This window comes from Myodes glareolus, chromosome 21 (genome assembly GCF_982192425.1).
Source record: "Myodes glareolus chromosome 21, mMyoGla1.1, whole genome shotgun sequence".
Lineage (NCBI taxonomy): Eukaryota > Metazoa > Chordata > Mammalia > Rodentia > Cricetidae > Myodes > Myodes glareolus.
The window spans coordinates 22,042,243-22,048,310 of NC_142046.1; positions in this window are offsets into that span (position 1 = coordinate 22,042,243).

The window sequence follows — 6,068 nt, forward strand, 5'->3', positions numbered from 1 at the left end:
AGGAAGAAAAGACTGAAATAAAGAGGAAGAAGCCTAGGAACCCCGGGTCCCCAGGTGCAGGAATGTATGGGCTTAACAGAGGACACAAGCAGTAATGGATGCCAGCGACGGGGCGGAGAAGTACCCCCTGAGCCCAGAAACACCGGGAGGACCGGTCAATCCCGGGTTAAAAAGGCTCAGATAAGCTGGCTGGAGTGAGGAAACTTACAATTAGAAGCTGGTGTTGTTTGTAGGAATGAGTTCAGGCAGTTGGTGGTGTTGAGAAGGCCCTCGGTTCGATTCAATCCCGGAAGTTGTCAGAGTCCCAGACGAAAGGTGAAGCTGGAACTCTGGCCTTTGGCGGGTGAATCTCTCAAGTCTGCGGCACCAAATTTTGTTCTTTTAAAAAGAATATGATGATGCGATGTCCCGGGCGGGGGCGGCTCGCGGAGTCCGGCAAGGATGGCCGTGAGTCCCTGTAACGCCATGCGGCCGGGGGAGTCAGGCGGGCGGTTACGGCGGATAAAAGGCTCACAAGACATAGTAAATAAACATAAGGGTAAACATTTATTACTTAAAAAGAAATAGAAAAGCAGAGAGACAGAGATAGACAAATATAAAGGCATAAAGACACAGAGACAGAGAGAAACGTGTGCACACGACAGGAGACAACCACACAAGAGAGAGAGAAAGATGGCGAAGGGGGAGGTCAGAGGTGGCTGGGTGGGCGTGGTTAGTTCTTAAAGTGGCAGCAGAAGACTAACAGCAGTCCTACCCTGATTTATCTCAGTGATGTAATGTGATCAGGATGTGTCAGCCAAATAAACCCTTTTGTCCTCAAGTTGCTTTTGGTCAGAAATTGTCAAATATCCCGTTCCTTCCCAAGTGATGCTTTCTGTGCTGTTCAATAAAAAAGAGGGCAGAGTTCTGTGTTATGGAGATATCTACAACTCATAGATAAACACACAGAGACACACACAGATGCAGGGCAGATTCACAAAGCAGGCTCATACAACAGACAGAGAAAAGAAGACATGGGCAGCATGAAGGAGAGAATTCAGCTCTGGACTTGTGATGTTTAAATGATTCCAAGGGGATTTTTTTTGTTTCTTTCCTGAATACAACACTGATATATAATTGGTGACTCAGAGTTAATCACTAATGCATTGAATCTGTGAAAAGGAAGAACATTTTATCTAATGAATGAACTAATTCTTGGTTCCCGGTATAACACATTGATATTTTTTTTAAAAGTTTTGTTTAAAGTCCGTGAGGATTGATTGATGATGGCAAATCCAATCACCTCCTAGGACATAGATTCAATCACTGGCTCCAAGCACCGGAATCATGAAGAGAGTTGTCTGTGATGCTGTACCCATACTTTGGTAATAAAGCTAGAGTTTACAAGTGGCCAACAAGTTGAGGATATGCCTGAGTATTTGCCTTTATAAGTTGGAATAAAGCATAGGATTGAAGGTTGATATCTGCTCCAAGCTAACCCCCTCCCTGCTCACACGTAACTTTCCATAAAAGATCTTCCCAGAAGATGGACATCATAGGAAAATGCCAGCACATGGGGAACAGGAGACTGGAACAATAACCTCAGTACCACCCTTAATCTCAGTACCTCCTTTTGTTTTCACCGAGTGTAAGTCTGAAGTTGTCTAAATTATACTCAATACAAAACCACGTTTTATTAGTAAGAACTAAAGTAATAATACGTAAATCAATCAGTTAATCAATACCTGTCCTTTTATTCTGATCAAGAAAATAAGTCGGGTGGTGGTGGCATGTAGGGCCCACAGGTCTACCCCTCCTTCCAGGGTCCATATTGAGGATAATAATACATCTTGTGGCAGTTTCTGGCCAAATAAAACATCTTGTTTGTTCCTGTGCTCCCTCTGCCCACCCTGGTGGCTATAGGGGAGTTGCTTGCTCCATATTGAGCCTGGTAATTTCCCACTTGCCTGGGGGATTTCCGCTGTGCATCAGTTAGGTATATAAGGATTTCTTTAAGCTTGAATAAACACATTCTGCATTATTCTTTCTTCACGAATGACCCTCGTCTCTTGTGTTCCTTAATCTCCAGCCCCTTGCGGGACTCACGAACCATCCTGTGGCACAGGGGTCACAGGGGCACCTTTAATCCCAGCCCTTGGGAGGTAGAGGCAGATGGAGCTCAGTGAGTTCGAGACCAGCCTGGTTTTGCAAAGTGAGTTCCAGGACAGCCAGGACTGTTACACAGAGAAACCCTGACTTGAAAAAGCAAACAACATCAACAACAACAACAACAAAACAAAAAAAGAAAGGAAAGAAAATAGAAAACCTAGGTGTACTGCCATGGACCAGCTCCACTCACCCAGAGCCAGTCCTTCAGGCTCATCAGGAAACAACCTAGATGTCTCTCAACAGAAGAGATAACAAAATGTGCCATATTTACACTATAGAGTATTACTCAGCTGTTAAAAACAATGACCTCATAGAATTTTACAGGTAAATTAATGGAACTAGAAAAAAAAATCATCCTGAGTGAAGTAACCCAGTCCAAGAAAGACAAATATAGTATGTATTCACTTATAAGTGGATATTAGCTATTAAGTAAATAATAACCAAGCTACAATCCTTGGACCCAAAAAGGTTAAGTAAAGAGCAGGTGTCTAGGGATGATGCATGGATCTCCCTGGGAAGGGGAAATAGAATAAATAAGATTTGTGGGTAGACTGGGATGTGGGGGTGACAGGAGCAGGAGAGGTCAGATATGAGGGGGTTAGATGGAGGGAGAGAATGTAGGGAGCGATGGCTGGAATTGGGAGGCATTTGGGGGAGCAGCATGGAAGCCTAGTGCCATGGAAACTTCCTGGAATCTATGAGGGTGATTTTACGAGGACTTTTAGTATCTGTGGATATGGAGTTTCAATTGGCCATCTCTTATAGCCAGGCATGGCTTCCAGTTGCTTTCAGTTGAGTTGTAGGCTGAGTGGGTCCAATGGAGATCTCCAAACCCCTCAAGCTGATGTTAGAATAGAAGGTCTCTCTCTCTCTCTGCAAAGTGACAGTTTAGTCCCATTGCTGAGGGATCAGCACAGCTCACTAAATATGGAGAGGTGGAGCTTGTGCTTGCATGGAGCCATTGCTCCCATATTTTAGTCTCTTTGCTGTGAGAAAGTAATTGTAGGCTACCAAAAGAGAATTGTAGACACCAACACTGTCACAAAACCGTTGACCAACAATCTATCCTGCCTGCGAGTTGTGCTAGGGCAATGGTGGTGCAGAACCTATGGGAGTGGTCAGCCAATGACTGGTTTAGTTTGAGTCTCATGGCATGGGAGGGAGCCTATGCTCTGCATTGCCTAGATGGCCAGGAACTGGAGAAATGGGATATATAATTGAGGATAAGAAGTCATAGGAGAAAGAACACTGTTCCTCATATTAAAAATCAGAGTCAATGTAGATAAAGTGAAGAACATTTTTTACAACAAATGGATATTCTAGATTTTCCTATTGCTTTTGTCTCTCTTTCATTTGCTTGCATTTTAGGCACAGCATACATTGGAAGAAGGGATTTTATGTGTAGTACAGAGGGTATCCTTGGAATAAACATAGGAGGAATACAGGACTACTTTACTCCATTATTTAATGCTCTAATTGTCATTAGGAAATAATAATATTAGTAATCTTCATATTGAAATGGTGCTGAATAGGAAATAGTATGGAGTAATCTAAGAAAGGTAATAACCCTGTATGAGACATTAATGTATTCTTTTCAGCGTCTTATGAGCTTTTATAAATTAGGGGATCTGAATCATGCCTATTAATATCAATAACTCCATGCCCAGGAGGTTGGGGTATTAAATGGCATAATGTGTGCAAGGAACTTTGATGTGATAGAACTTAATCAATGGTAGCTCATGGAATGGGAACTCCAGTTTGATTAGACAACACGTAAGAATCTTAAGTTCATTTTAAAATTGTCTTAGAATTGCATCCTCATGTGCTGAAAATACTTCTAAAGATACGGAGAAGTTAATGCAGTGATAGATGTTGTAGTGTGTGGTCTAGTATTCCAAAGGGAGAGAAAGAAGGATTCTCTAGATTTGGTCATTCTAGTCAGCCAGCTTGACATTTGACTTAAGGACTGGGAAAAATGTTTTATACGACGTGTTAAAAGGAAGTTGTGGTTGCTGAAACCAGCTCTTAATAAAATGCCAGTCACACTGAAAGCAACAAGATTTCCTCTTTTAAAAAAGAATTTTGTATGCAAAACCAATCAGAAAAATGCCATTGATAAGTAAATATTTCAAGAGAGTATGTGAAGATAGTTACGTAAAATTTTGATACGCTAGTATATAGAATACCCAAATAAGAATCCTTTATAAGTTACTCGACTACATCATCTATATCCTGTAGAGTGTTTGATGAAATCTTGAAGATCTTGGAGTATGCAGAACATTGTGAAATAATATGGTAGTCCCAGTGGTAGGTTCCATGAATAGAGAACCCATGGCATCCTGTGCTTATTTACAAGTGCCTTTGTTTTTCCCAAGGGTCTCTCTGTGTAATAGCCCTGTCTGTCCTGGAACTAGTTCTGTAGACCAGGCTGACTTAGAACTCACAGAGATCCACCTGTGTCTGCCTCCCAAGTGCTGGAATTAAAGATGCGTACCACCACCGCTGGCCAGGCTTCATTTTTTTTTTTTTAATTAAGGAACACAGAGTCTTTCCAACCAAGGAGGATTTAGAAGCAAATTATATGAAAACATAATACCTTATGGAATGAGCAGTGTTGTCCTAAGTCTTCATTTTAGACTATTTAATGACTGGGTTTTATTTTCCCAAAGTTAAAGGCTATATTAAGAAAAATGCTTGTTAAAAATCTAATAAGGATCAACATACTTAGTTTATAAAAGGCACATACATGAAGAAAGCACCAGGATCCAATAGAAATGAGAGTGAAGGGACTGAATGGAAGCTCTAACAGAATGGCCAGATTTGCTCTCACTTATCGTCAATGAAATGGAATGAAAATTAACATTCACAAATATCATGCAACAAATTTGCACAGTCATAGACAAGCATGGTATTTTCTGTGTATTAAAAGCAGGTTCCTTCATTGTTACTAGGAGTGGACAAAGAATTTGGGGGTCAAATTAATGATTTGGATTAAGAGTCTCGACAATGGTCAAAACCAGCAATTCGGTTTCTAAGGAAACTGTGCCTTTTAGACTGATAATCAGAAGTTCTCCCTGAGTTGTTTTAGGTGTAAAAGCATTTCTCCTCATTCTCTCTCTCTCTCTCTCTCTCTCTCTCTCTCTCTCTCTCTCTCTCTCTCTCTCTGATTTCTATGTGGTTTCTTTAGCATACTGCAATGGGAGTGTTATCTAGGCTGTCCAAGGTCTGTGAAAAGTTTCTGCACCCGGATAAACCTCTCCGCCGAGGCAATAATCCAGATCAGACCAAATCAAACCGAATTAAGAAAAGCCCAGTTTTAATGGATACCAAAGCTCCCAGATGACTTTCCAGTCCTTAAGAGAGGAGCAGGGGAAGGAAGACTAGAAAACAATGTATTTGTTCTCTGGGGTGCTATTTAAATACCCTGTGGGAGTGGTCTTCTGTATCTCTGGGGAGGGGTCATCGGTTGGCTGCCTGTCTCAGAAGTGGAGTCTGGACAGAGGCAACTCCCAGAAGAGGGAGCTTGGTATGGACCTTCCATCGGAACATTCTAGGCTCTTTGGATATATGGATGCCAGTGCCTGGGGTGACGCTTCTACCCACACAATTTGGATAGAATATTAAGACTTTTATGAACCCATGGGTGGGAGTTATGGCTTAACACCCGTAAAACATTCCACAGGCCTTCACCATTCCGCTGCCATGCTTTGAGGGAAGTACTCCACCTCTTAGAATCTCAGACTCCTCCTCAGTCCAGGGCGGAAACCCCTGGAGGAACAGCCAAAATTAATCCTTAAACCAGGTTTTGAAAGAGTTATGTTACTTCTGATACATCAAGCGGAATTAGATTTGCTATTAGTAATGCTTAGATCTACCCGCTGGGAAAGAGAGAGAGAACATGTTACCGGGACAGAACCTCA